Here is a 14,877-nt window from a genome sequence, read left to right on the forward strand (position 1 = left end):
CAGGGAAACAACAACAACAAAAGTAAATATTGCTAGAAACACCGACTTTGTGTTTGACACTATTCCAGACACTAGTGTTAGAACAATGAGGGAAACAGGCTGAGATGCCGACTCTTGTGGAACTGTCAGCATGAAGTGTGTCCAGTTAGCAAAGACCCGCCGGCAGGTAAGGTTACTTTCCGGAGACTCCCCTACCACCCTAGTCCAAGGCTCTTATTCTCACCCTATTTTCTGCTCTACCGTCTACCTCAAGACTCCCAGATGCCAATCCTTTGACTTTTAATAACTAATGCTTTATTCCAAGTGTTACATTTTCATGATGTCTTCTTTTTATAGTATGTATATCTCCAAAATAAATTTTCTGTTAACAAAATAAAAACAAAAGTAAAAGAACTTCATTTAATCATTACAACACCACATAAGAGCTAAACTAACATTATCCCCAGTTTAAACGTACGGAAACTAAATGTGAGTGACTTGCCCCACTCACTCAGCTGACAGCGCACAGGAGAGCCCGGGTTCGAGCCCGGGCAGGGTGACTCCAGGGCCATGGTCCCCACCACTCGGGTCAGTGCCTGACGCTCTCTCTGTCAGGAGGACCATCCAGCACCTGCGGCCCTATCGCCTGGCAGCCATGAGAAGGTGCAGAGGACCAGGCCTCGAGTGAGGAGTTCTCCAGACTTTTCTCTGCAAGGGACAGGAAACGTGCCCTCGCCAAGGGCCGCTGAGGAACTGGCCCAGCAGCTCCAGGGGCGAAGGCAGGGCTGCTGACCTGCCCACCGACCAGGGCAGAAATCACCAAGCTGCTGGCTCTGACCTCACCCGAGAAGGCTCACTGCTCTCTCCAAAATGTCGGTCTCCCACCTCTTGGCTCCCACAGCAAACCTGGGGACGTGAGCAGGCAGCCGAAGCCTCAGCCGGGAAGGTGAGCAGTAAAAGTGTCCTTAAACAAGTGATGTGTCCGCTCCTCACACATCGCTCTCCTCCCGACCCATTTAAAGGTAAAGACACAGGCTCAGAAAGATGAAGTCATCTGTGCTACACTTTTAGCCAATTTTCTGGCAAAGCCTCTATTAGAACTCAAACCTCAGGATATTCAGTTCCACGTGCTTCTCAAATCATGCTTCCACTAATCGGTTCATGTTCTACAATGAAGTTCCCTAGTGAGAGCCTGGGATAGTGTGTGTGTGTGTGTGTGTGTGTGTGTGTGTGTGTGTGTGTGTGTGTTTGCCAAGTACAGGAGGCAAACCCAGGACTGACACTCCCCACCACTCCCAGGGAAAGGAATTTCTCTCAGCCCAGCTTATCTTTCAGAGAAATTGAGGTTTCCAGGCATCTGACCCAGTGAATGGGATGGGAAGGAGGAGCCCTTCCATCCGCCCGAGAGTCCACCTCCACTCTTTCCTCTCACCTGGGCAACAGGAGGCCTGGGCAAGCAGCATGGCTGGAAATAGTGAGAAATGGAAACAACTTAAACGCCCATCAACATGGGAGTGGTCAAGTAATGATGGTGTATTTAGTCAGCAGTGAAAAAGAATGAAGCTGGTCTCCATACAGAGCAAGGAGAGAGCTCGAAGACATATTATGAAGCAAAAATTAAAGAAATTTGCATACAGTACATACAGTATGTAGGCATCACATTTATGGACAAAAGTAAACTGTGCATGCCTTTGAATGTACAGGAAAAGGACCACATCAGCCTGACGATGGTGACCCATTTATTCACTCCACAAAATGGGAGCCCTCTCTGGGCTGCCAGCACTGGGCTGGGTGAGGGCTTCAGCAGAGAGCAGAGCAGGCAGCATCTCTGTCCTCCTGTAGCCAGGTAAGTGATGGGGGTCAGGGAGCGGGTGGGGGAAAAGGAACTGTCTCTTCATTTGCTGTTCTCTGTATTATATGAAGGTTTTAACAATAATAAGTTTTATGTGAATGTGTCCTTATAAATACATAAATACATGAATAAGCACAAGAAGAACGAGAAGGAGATGAGAAGGAGGAACAATTCGTGACTAAGTTTGGTGTGTCCAGGTACGCATAGGAAGGAGGCCGGGGTGTGTCCTTAGGCTGCTACATTGCAAAGGCAACACTGGTTCCTAAGCAAGATGTCCACAGTGTCTTGGAAGGGAAAGGAAGCCAATGAAGTCATATTATATTTTCTGCAACAGGCGTATCCCCGCCCACTGTGGTCTCCTGGGGCCCCACACAGAGCTCCGACTGGAGACGGGGACAGCCCTGGACGGGCTCTGTGGACCGAGCTCATGAAACTCTGCCGTGTCTTCTGTTAAAGTGTTCACCTGAAGACATGGTGTCCACACTGTCCTCTCCCTGGTCATGCATCTTTTTCTGGCCTCTGGCCTCTGGCCTCTGTATAGAACCAGCCACTTAGGGAGACCCCTCCTCACTCTGCTGCCCACACAGACCCGTCAGGAGCAGGTGACAGAGGGTAGGTAACACAGATTCATGGAGGGACACACGCTTCCAATCTGACTCCCACCCTGTTCTTGTACTGGTCTACACCAAAAAAAAAATCAGGAAGATAAGCATTGGCCAATAGGGCAGCAAAAATCTTGCTCGTCATTTGATGTGCTCTTACCTCTCAGCACCAAATTGGATCGTCAGAGTCCTCAGTTCAAATCCTGGCTCTGTCAGCGTCAAGCTATATTCTCTTAGGCATATTTACTCCTATGTAAAAAAACAAAACAAAATTATTAGTTAGTATTATTACTCGATGGGGATAATAAAAAGGCTTACCTCACAGAACAGCTGTTCAGAGTAAAAGCAGGATTGAAAGTGTCTTTTACTTGTACAGAGCTTGTACACACGTGTGCATGAATGTCAGTCCTGGTTCTGCCTGTTTTAGGCACTTTCCATGCACCTGGAATGTGGGGGCTGGAGGAAAAGGTGCTCAAGTGAGCAGAATGTGCCTGGCAGGCCTGAGAGAGACAAAATCTCAGTTCCAACTAAAAAGCCTACAAGGAAACGCATCCAAGAAAAACCAGACTCGCCTTCCTCAGAGAGAATCAGAAGATTCCATTTGGTTGCCTCAGACCAAGAGCGCCCTCACGGCATTTCTCTCACGCGCACCTCACTGACTGGCATCTCCGATGGACCTGAGTTTCAAAAGCTATTTACTTAGGAACAAAAAATAAAGTCACAGACTCCATTCTTTTTATCATGATTTTTGGCTTCCTAGTCTAACGGATCTGTTTTACAGATAGGTGGCTCTGTCTTGTTCTTTTTCTGAGTGTTATTGATACATTTCAGAGGACGACCTTGAGCAAATCCAACATTTCCTCCTTCAGGCGCCTTCCCCCGCCCTTGCCTGACGTAGCTGAGTGCCCACACTGTGCTGGTCTTGCTTCCTTTGGACTTTCGCCAAGTCCACCTGAAAAAGGTGGGCCCAGATCTGCACCCCGGGGTCCCCGCGTGTCCTGCCCTTACCCAGCAAGAGGCACTGGCCCCTTTTCATGTCATTCACTATACGTCTACTGTAGCCACATTTACATCAGTCAGGGACTCAAGAGATTGTCCTAGAATCACACTTGGAGCAACAAGCCACAGACCAGTGCTTCTTCAGACTAGGACAGATGTATGCAAATACAGATGCCCAGACCTCACTCTATCCGGGGAATCATCAAAGCCTCTGGAAAGAGGATCCCTGGAAAAATGTTATATATTTCCTAGGTGATTCTGACTAGCTGAAATTTTGGTAACTACTGCCCCAGGGTTCCTTTCCCAGGGATGAGGAACAGACGTCAGAGGTCTTCCATGCCAGGCTCTCCTTTCTTAACCGGATCCACAGCAAAATCAATTTAAAGTCTTCACCAGCAGGGGACAGCCCAGGCAGGACATTTGCGCGGCAGAGAAAAGAAACTGGTGAGCTGTTTGATTCTTCAGGGGTAAGGTGATCACAAATGACAACCTATCATTGTACAGGAGGTCCCTGCTTATGAAGCTCCTCCACAGTCATTGGCTCATTACCACCTTGTTCCATGCCTGTGAAACAGCAGGCCTTTGTGTGAGCCAAAGAAGTCAGGCGATTCCTCTATGACCTTATTTCTAACAATTGGTAGAAGTGGGTTTTCACACACATTCGCTGGGGGAGAAAGGGGATGACAGGGAAGGAATCATAGACAGTAGGTTCCTCGTTTAGAACTTATAAGAGATCATGTACCAGACACACACATATGCACACGGCACAACCTTCACTCTTAAACCTCACCCCTACCTTTAGCAATTCTGCCTCATGATAAGGTCCAGATGCTTCTCACCTACACAAACCACATTCCTGTCACAGTTAAGCAAACAAGGGTAACAAACTTATCCATATACTTACATATGCACAGTCAGCAAAAGAGACAGTGAGTGAGAGGGAACCACTTAAATACATAGGCTAGTTCTTCTCAATTCTAAAAGTGTATTTTAATACCATATAGACTACTGCTTCTCAACCATTAAAGTGAAAACAAGCCACCTGGTCATCTTATTAAAAATGCAGATTCTGATTCTGTAGGATTGAAGCAGGGCCTGAGGCTCGCATTTTCTAAAAAGCTCCCAGGCCACCGGTGTGATGGCTGCTAGTCCATCGAGCACACTTTAAGTACTAGCAGCAGCCTATGTCCCCCACTGCCACTGCTTTCCATGGGTGGAGGCCTCACGTGAGCATGAGATGGGAGCAATGGAACTGCCACCCCCGGTTGCTTGCCTTTCACTGTGTGAGGATCTCTCCCCACTGAGAGTAACTCAGGTGTTTAAAGACATATACGTATTATTCACGTGGGGTTCGGGGTTCCTAAACCAAACCCACCAATTAACCTGAAACTCACCTGAACAAACAATGATCATACCATAGCTCCAGGCGTCTAAGTCATTCCAAAGATTTCAACTAAGTGCAATTTTGAGGTGCTAACCTCGGATGTGATGTGAGTCCCACATAGGCAACACTATATTGGCTTGGAATCAAGTCTGTGCGTGTTTTGTTTTGTTTTAATGTTTCATCACTCAATTCCAGTTATTCTTAACCAGGGGCAGTTTTGCCTCCCTTGGGACATTTGACAACATCTGTAGACATTTTTGGTTGTCACAACCAGCTACTCCATACTAGTGGGGAGAGACCAGAGATGCGGCTATAAATCCTACACTGCATAGGCCAGCAGCCACGACAAACAATTAGCCAGCCCCAAATTTCAGTGGTGCCACCATCAAGAAATTGTGCTCTGTATAACTCATACCGATTCAAACTTTTGGCAACTTATTGGATGATTATTCAAATACTTCCACAGATGAAGGGAAAGGAAAATATTATAGGCAGCCATTCAAACTGGATACCTTGCTTTCCACTGGGCAGGAAAGTTTAGTGGCCGAGGGGTCCAGTGATGGGGTTTGAATGCCAGTTCTTCTACCAACAAGCTAAATGGAATTGGACAGGTTAGACAAAATCTCTCAACTTTAATTTCCTCAGACGTCAAATGACCTAAGCCTCACAAGGACAGGGACCATCTCTATTTGGGGCAGCAAAGTATATACTTTCTCCTGGCACATAGTAAGTGCTTGTGTGTTTATTGATGAAATACATGGGACCTGACTTCCTTATAACAATCATTTTCTTAATCTGATGCTGGTTGCTACTTTTAAAATTTTGATTAGAGACTGGAATGTTAGGGATTCCTATTATCTGCTGTGCCTTCTCCTAGCAGAGGCAGACTTGCATTCCAGGCTATACATATATAGGGTCCCGTACTATGTACGTACCAGTATTGGTGCTGGGAAAAGCTGTAGGATCTAGCGTCAGACCACCGGGGTTCAAATCTTAGCTCCATCACGACGTAAGCGTAGATGTGTGACTTACTCTCTCCAAGCCTCAGTTTCTTCATTTGAAAAAACAGGGGTAATAACAATGGGATTGTAATAGCTATCTATGCTATCAGATGGGTAGTAAACCCGATGGGGTTATCACTTTGTGAAGCTTGTAAGTGTCTAATCACTATGTCGTTTTGTACACCTGAGACTAAAAAGAAAAAGTAAAACGGGTCATAACAATTCCTATCGCACAGGACTCTTGGAAGAATTCAAGTTAAATGAGAAAATGGATGCAAAGTTCCTAGCACAGCACCTGGCACACAAATATCCAGTGTGCCATCATGCTTTTGGCCTCCAGCTTCCAAATGAAGAGCACCTGCCCAGTTACCTCTCCAAAGAGAAGTAGAGACACAGAACTGAAATCAGAACCAGGCCCCAGAGACCAAGCTGACCAGGTTCCCTTCTGCTGATGGAAAGTTGGGCACTCGCCCCTTTCACTTCCCACTCCATATGCCTGAACGGGGGGTTTTGGAACAAATATTCCATACTCTTCTGCAGGCCCACTTAGTCATAGTCAGAAAAGGGCCCCTGTGACTAGATACACAGCATTCTCATTCTGCTACAGGGCCAAAGGACACCAATAAAGATGTCAAAGCTGAAAATGTTTGGAGAGCAAAGAAACAAACGAGGAGAGAAAGCTGCAGCCTTTGATTCAATAATGAATTTTGCATAAAGGCTCTGTGTTACAGTGCACAAGAGAGCATACTGCCACACACTCTGTATTCCATTTTTCATGAGGAGGAGGAAAATGGGGGGGCGGGGGGGAACCAACCGATATTAGGAACATATTAAAGAAAGTATATCCAAGCTTCTATCTGCATTTGAGCACATGGACCTAAACCATTTATATTTTATAATGTAGTAAAAGCATGGAACTGAAAGGAAACATCAGGTCCAATCCTTTCGTCTTTGAGATGAACAAAGTGAAGCATCTGGGCATTAAGGAACAGGCCCCACACCTTCAGCCTCATGGTGGCCAATGTGGGACGAGGAGCCATGGGGCTTGTCCCTTCCTCCAATTCTGCCTGACTCAGGGATTGAGCCCTGACTGTAAGGGACTCGCAGGAAACTCAGAGTCCTTCTTCTCCAAGTGCGCACTTTTTACTGGCTTGTGAAGTTCACACGTTTGTTGCAGTAATCTTTGTTGAGCACGTACTATGTGCCAGATGCCATTCTTGGTACTTGGGCCTGCTCCTGATGCACCTGTCTTCCAGTGGGCAACACCGTCGATAAAAGTGCACAACTAATGTGTCCAGCATACTTTCTGGTGGTGTCCCACGCTCTCTGGGAAATAAAAATGCTTGCTGTGACAGGAGAGCTGATGGGGGAAGTACAGCTTGGAAGGCCTCACTAGGAAATGAGATCTGAGCCATGAGAAGGAGCCAGTCCCATGGAAGTTAGAGGGAAGAGGGTTCAGGTCAGAAGGAAGCGCAACCACGAACACCCAAGGCAAGTACGGGACTCAGAATGAACAGAAAGGAAGCCTGTGTGGCCAGAACAGAGTAAGCAAGGCGGAGATGCCAGGAGAGGAGGTCATAGACGTGGGCAAGGCAGCATGCTGAGAAGGCAGGCGCTTGCCTGAGGTCCCCGGGAGGCAGAAGCAGAACTGAGATTCAAACTACAGCCTCCAGGCTCACAGTTCTATGGTTGTGTGTCGGCTGTGCTGTGCAGGCCCTTCCCTCATGGTGGAGCCTCACCAGGTCAGTCACAAGAGGACCCTGCCACGCTGGACCTGGACCTCACCACTCACACTCAGGACCTAGCACAGACAGGCGTCCAAAGGCCCAAGGAGCCCCCGGGAGCAGAGTGGTTGGATGGCCGTGAAATGGAAAGTCGACCTCTCCCTTCCCTTTGGTCACTGTGATTCACGCAGGGCTCATGAATGAGCCCCGCCAGCCCAGAGGAAGGGCTCAATAGAGTCTATGGCTAATTTTTTATCATTATTAATAATTTTTAATTACACAAAAACTCATAAATACATTTTCACTATTTAAAACAAAAGAACGAAATGAAATGAAATAAAGCACGTTCCCTAAGGCTTCAAATCCTCTGTTCCAATTCTGGTCATCTTGTCAGTCCCCTACCTCCATCCCATGTAGAGCTCAATAGTATTATGATCAGCAAGTGTATAGTGTTCCAGACCATTTCTTAGGCCTTAAAATGCATATGTGTGTACTCCTAGAAAAGACAGTGTCATTTTTATGGGTTTGTTTTCATAAACTGTGGCATACTACATGTAACGGCTCTGCAACTTCTCTTTGCCCTGATCAGACAATAATAGGCCTTGAGTAGCTTTCCAGGTTATTACACAAGCACCCACCTCATTTAGCTAATTGCTGCATAATATTCCTCCCATAATATGCGACTGTTTTTCTCCCTATGAACTGTACTTTAAACTATTTCCAATTTTCTTTGTATTACAAAATAATACTGCAATGAAATCTGCTCTCCATCCATTTTGTGAGTGTTCCTCTATGGTACATGGAGGACTTTGCTCTGCGATGCAATTGCCAAATGGCAGCAGAATCCGTCATGGGAATTTCGAAGTACCTAGTGGTTGTCTAGACTCCAAAGGCCTTTCCTTACTATTACTACCCTCAACCTTAACTCATGCATGATGCTAGTCAGTTCCCAGTGCCCATCGGACTTGTTTCTGACGAACTCTAAGAACTCTCACAGTGATAGCAATCTGGAACTCTGTGATTCCAGGTAGCAAGCCGAGGGGGTGCTCTCCCAAGTACTGGTTCAGTTCCCTTTCGGTGGGTACAAGGCGCTTGCAGGAAGTGAGTGGATTGCAAGTGTGTCACTCCACGCAGTGGAACGCCCTTTACTGGTGTTCCTGGAGAAGTAACGAGTGCACACATTCCGCTGACTTCTGTTTGCCCTTTTCCTTGGCCTTCCTGAATATCAAGGGATATGATGTCACCTTCTGCAAATTCTGTGTAAATGCCTGAGTTTGAATCTCTAATTTATAATGAGATGAGGGAAAAATAATCAACACCTACTTTGCATAAACTTTAGTTTTACGAAGCACACAGTTCATTTCATTCCTGGAACAACCCCGAGATATACACAGGAAAGGGATAATTGTAATACATATTATAATGATGTTTAATTGACACCGTTATTCATTACAGCTGAGTAGATTGAGCCAACAAGAATTCATTGGTTACCCAAGGTCATATAGCTAGGAAGTGAGGGTGAACCCAGAACCCAGGTCTCTTCTGATTCCCAGTGCTTTTCTCTTGCACAGGAAAACCCTGGACTTCCCAGCCGTGGGGCTGTGAAAACTCATTTGTGATCCTAACAACTAGGAAAAACACGCATTCTCAGAAGATGCTAAAGGACTTTGTGGAAGACCATATTCAGAGATAGAATTTAGGTCTTCAAGAGCCAAGTGAATAAAGAGGGAAGAGAGCCAAGTTTAGGGGAAGAGGACCTGAGAGTTAATTTAACTAAACTCTAAGAAGAAATGAATAAATCCATGTAGTCTGAGAGGCTTTTACCCCACCCATGAATTAAAGATACTCTCTGGGATACTTTAGTTAGCTTGTCATGGAAGGCCTCCCTAGGTAGGTGGCAATTAAGCTAAGACTTGGAGAGAGATCCAAGATGGTAGAGTAGATAAACACACTGTGCCGGGGTGTGGCTATGTGTGGCTGAAGAGAAATTATCGGTGGATAAGGAGTAAGACACAGTCTCTTCATCTGCAAAATGGGAAAGTAGGATAGAAGGCTCACTGAGGTCCCTTTTAGATACCAAGACGGAAACTGAGCCAAGAGCAGCTTGGCCAAGGGAATGGCAGGGCTGAGTCCAGCTCTCAGATCTCCCAGATTCCCATCCGGAGCTGGCTCCACCCCAGCTCCTGGCTTCCGCTGGCAGGGAGACTGGCAGGAAGGAGGCTCGGGCTGTGGTCGGATGTGAGCGCAAAGCCCCAGCAGAACCCCGTGGTGGGACTGTCTGCCCAGAGCTCCCTTGCAAACCCCCAACACTCTGATCTCAAAGCCAGTTCCTTTGTTTCCCCCAGAAGCTTCCCAAAGACCTCAGGAACCCCTTTGATTTTTTTTTTTTTTAAATATTTCTCCACAAAACAATGTGAGGAACAGAGGAAAAACATGGCCCCATCACAAAGCTGTTACAGCCAGAAAAACAGGCCTGTGTTCTGCTAATTCCATCTAGGTTTCAGGGCTTCCCAGGGAGGACAGGGGCACAGACATGGAGGTAGGGAGCACCACACAAAGCACCATCTCCTGGTGGGCAGTCCACTGTTTGCCCAGGTCATGGGTCTCAATACAAACCAGTGGTGCCCCTGACGGAGCAAAGGTCCTTGCAGCAGCCTAGTACGTGCTCAGACTTTCTGCCAAACTCCAACCACAGGACACTTAGAACCAAGAACATTAGAGTGAAAGGAACCTCAAGGCTCATCTGGTCCAATCCTCCATTATAAATGTTGAAACTCAGGCCCACAGAGGATCAACTTAGAAGTCAGAATAGCTCAAGTGTATGAGCACTTACTAGATGCCTGATTCTGTGCTAAGCTGTTATCTCTGTCATTGTTGTCGACACTCATAGTGATGTAGGTACTGCTGTGATCCCTGCTTTACATGAGGAATCTATGGCCCAGAGAGGTTAAGTCACTTGCTTGAGGTCACACAGCTATAAAGAGTAGAACCAGGACTCTAATCCAGACCATTTCATCCCACTGTTTCCAGGCATCTTCACACCCTGCTGCATCTGGACTGTCAGCAGGACCACTGACCTCCCAGCCCAGTACAGCCACTTCCATCCTGGGCCCGTTAATCCCGAACATGGTCTTGACCACCTGCAACCCACTGAGCATTTCCATAAAGAAGCCATGAGACCTATCACTGGTGTCCGGTCCTGTCTGCCCTCCCACATGATTCTCTCTTTGGCCACTTAGTTCTGCACCTCTCCTTCTCCCCTTCTCCCCCGATCCCACACTGACTCAGAATGGTTGCTCTTTCTTCTTCAGCCTCAGTTCAAATGTCACTTGTTGAGGGAGACATCTCTCTTTTAGTGTCTGTTACTGCCCTCTCTTCACTAACTTTACAGATTGTCATCATACATCTATGTGTTTGTTTATGTATTGTCTCTTCCCCCATATTTCTGCCAGGCACTGTGCTTGGCACGAAATAAACACTCAGTTAGAAGTTGTTGAATAAATGAATTAAATGAACTAAATAAAACCTTAGTTCTTTTTCAAATAAATGCTTGCCAAAATCTTGTACTTATTCAAATGATTTTGTTAAACCAACATAATCCAAACGTTTACCATGACCCAAGGTAATCAGAAGTGTGTCATTCCAGATCTTTTCTATGCTTTAGAGATATATGTATATGTAGTACCTATAGGAAATCCCATTTGTAGGAAATGGTTTAAGTATTTTATATAACATATTATATGTATTCTATTGTGTTCTCTCTATATATGTGTGTATATATACATGTTCTCTAAATACTATATGGATTATGTTGCATAAATCCATATACCCACAAATATACAGGATCCTAAAGAACATACTGTATATATTTTTTTGCACTTTCCTTTTCTTATTAATCACATACCATGAAAATCTCCCACCACCACTACATGTAGATCTGCCTCATGTTGTTAACTACATATTATTTTTCAAATATAAAAGTACTCATTCTTGGTGAGATAATCATATAGTCTAGGGATGGCATGTAGAAACTGCAGAGACACAGCAGCTCTTCCCACCATTCCCACGCTTCATAGGTCAGAAAGATCTTGTATTCAAGATGAGCATGCATGACAGTGTATTCTTGAACGGGTGAGAGCAACACAGGGGTGAGGTATGGAGGGGCAGGCAATGTGGAGGACAGAGTGTGGAATGCTGGATGGAAATGAGAGAAAGGCCACTGGAAACAAAAGTTGGGGACTGAGGCCTGTGTTTCAGTCAATGATAGCAATGAGGGGGGCAGAGAGCGGGCAGGAGAGCTAGAGACAAGTCTGGTTAGGGACAGGAAAGCAGGAAAGATGGGGGCTCTTTGAGGAGAAGAAAGGCATCATGGGGTCAGCCCCGCAGTAGCCTGGGTGAAGCTGACCCTTCTTTCCCCTTGAAGAAGGTGGAAAATTTATCTTCCAATGGTTTTGCCACCTGTTTTTCCAACATCCAGGAGCATTTGCCTATTTCCAGGTGGGACTTGTTTATCTCCATGCTGGAGTCTTAAAGTTCAAAACAAACTTCCAAACAAAGGGGCCCTCTGCCCTGTGCTTCTCAGCTCCATTCTCCTGCAAAGGCAGAGCCAAGATTCTGCTTTCCTGATGACTTCCACAGCGGAGTCCACTGAGAATCCCACCCCCAGCTTCCTCCTGCGTCTTTCCCGCCTGCTCCCAATTGTTGTGCACATTCTCCTGGGGATAGCGGTTTTAGCTTCTTTTAACCCTTTTCTACCTATCCTCATAATTACGCAGATTGTTTCCCTGACAGAATCGATTTGGGGCTTTTAGAGTGGCCCAAGGCTCAATGGTCTCTCCGAAGAGCTGAATTCATCAGCAGACAGCTGGATTTATTACGAAAAAGAAACCTAGACAAAGAGAACTGGTCAATTAAGTTCCCCGTAGTTAGAAAATTCTGAGGCATATTTTCATGGCCGCCACTCTATGGAAAGGTCCACAGGTCTACCTACATGAGTAGAAAATGACAGAGCAATCTCTGAAGGCAGGTGTAAGTGAGGGATGATACTACTAATTAGCATACATCATTTTCACTCACGATGCATTGCACTGAATATTTTAATACATCCAACAATTCATGAGGTAGTTACCATACTATACCCATTTTGCAGATGAAGAATTTGAGGCTCAGAGAGGCTGAGTTATCTTGCCCAAGGTCACACAGCTAGGAAGTGATGGAGCTGCGGTTGAAAATCAGCTACGCTGGAAACTGTTCCTGGCCTCTTAACCAAACCACCATCAGGTTTATCTAATATTCATGTTTTGCTTAGTTGGTTATTGTCTACCTTCTCCCCCGCAAATAAAACTTATGCTCCAGTTTTATGATCCTTTTCTGTCCCATTCACCACTATAACCCCAGGGGCCAGCACAGGGCTTAGCACAAAGTAGATATTCAATAATGGTTGCTGAGTGAATGAGTTAATGAATGAATATCAAGCTTATATTGGGCTATGTCCTGTAATCTGAACACTTCTAAGCACTGAAGCTTTGAGTGAGAACTAAATATGTTCCCTGAACAGTCTTGTTAATTTTACATATTTAACTTACCCGAACTATCTCCCAGATAAAAAGTATCTTTTCCCAAGCATTAGAGCCTAGTAAGTTGCATGCAACAGGGTAATCGAATGAGGAACCCCAGTCTGAAAATGGAGGGGGTCTCTAAAGAGGCCTTTTGAAATTTATATATTTCTTAATCACTCACTATGTTTCCAAAACTATTCTAGGCCTCTGCCTTTTTCAGTAGCAAAGAGTGGTCTCTGAATCACCTGGGATACTTGTTTAAAATGCAGGCCAAGGAATCAGAAGCCTGGGAATCTGCATTTTTACAGATACCGCAGGTGATTTTTACACAAACAAAACTTTGAGAACCACCGTGAGGAGATTAGCGTTATTCCTCCTCCACGAGAAACAAATCCTATTAAGCTATCAAAACGTGTTTCAAATCCACTAACCCTTCGGTTTCTCTAAAGATTCTTTACTTTCTATCACGCCTTGAGATCATGGCCATATCAATTTTCTTCCACCCAGTGTAAGGCAGAAACATTGTATTTACCTAAAAGGTGTTCTTTCCAAGTTTTAAGAGGGCAGCTAACTACTCTTACCCTGCCATCCCAGACTCCAGTGCATTGAGTCACTCTTACACGGGACCAGGCTAGAAATGAGGAGACCTGGTCCAGTTCTGCCATGAGATGCTGTGTGTCTTAGGGCAGGTAGCTCAGCCTCTCTGACCCACTTGTCTATAAGTTGGGGGTGTGAGTGTTCACAGCTTTTTGATTCAACATATGCTCTAACCGAAGTCATTCTGTGGACAGGGATTATGTGTCCTCTCACTCTTGTTTTTCCACACTCAAAAGTCATGCTTCTGTGGTCATGAATTAGGTTCAAAAGATGACAGGGTAAGTAGTCAGGGGACTGTAAAGAACCCCACCCCACTGACTTAATCATGACAAAAATAAATAAATAAATAAATAAATAAATAAATAAATAAGAACACAGGTTTCTATCATATACACCTACAAGGACCAATCACAAAAACAAAACTAAACGAAACACTTTGGGACAAGAGCTAGTTGCCCGTACAAAAAATGGATGGAGCGGTGAGATTGAGTCATGAGGCCACATACCTGCTGTTTGCCTCAGAAGGGGAAGTGTTCCAAGGTGGGAGTTCCCAGACCTTCCACTCTGAGTGCTACACAATAGTAGATGCAGAAAACAACCTGGGGTATTCTGTCAACAAATATGTACTGATACCTACCGTGTGTCAGGCACTGTTCTAAGTATTGGGGGCTCAGTGGTGGTGAATCGTACTGACAAGACTCAAACTTTCATGGAGCGAACATTCTTGTGGGGAAGAGAGATGATAGACAATTGTCACACATGCATCAGTGCTAAGGCTTATTAAGGCTTATTAAGGGCATACATTAGGAGGCTGAGAGACTCCCCCAATGTCCCATTCACTTGACCACCCGCTCCCTTCTACACACAAGACCAAGCTGGTTGGAAGGAGGGTTGGAATTCATCATCTTCCTACAAAGCCAATCCTGTCTTCACAGCCTCTCCCAATATTACTTTATTTCCCTGTCATCGTCTAGCCCTTAAGCCCCCAAACCGTGGGAAGGGAAACAAGAGCTCAAGCACCCCATTGTTGGCCCCAAGACACAGAGTCTCCTCCGTTCGCCGCATCACACCCCAGGACCCAAGGAGAAACCCAGGCGGGGCGGGGCCCGGACACGCGCTGGCGCTTCCAGCAGGTGGCAGCAGTGAGCGGCCGCGCCCCCCGCGCTGCCAGCCCGCGAGCC

The sequence above is a fragment of the Rhinolophus hipposideros genome, assembly GCF_964194185.1.
Source record: "Rhinolophus hipposideros genome assembly, chromosome: 23".
NCBI classification, from domain to species: Eukaryota; Metazoa; Chordata; class Mammalia; order Chiroptera; family Rhinolophidae; genus Rhinolophus; species Rhinolophus hipposideros.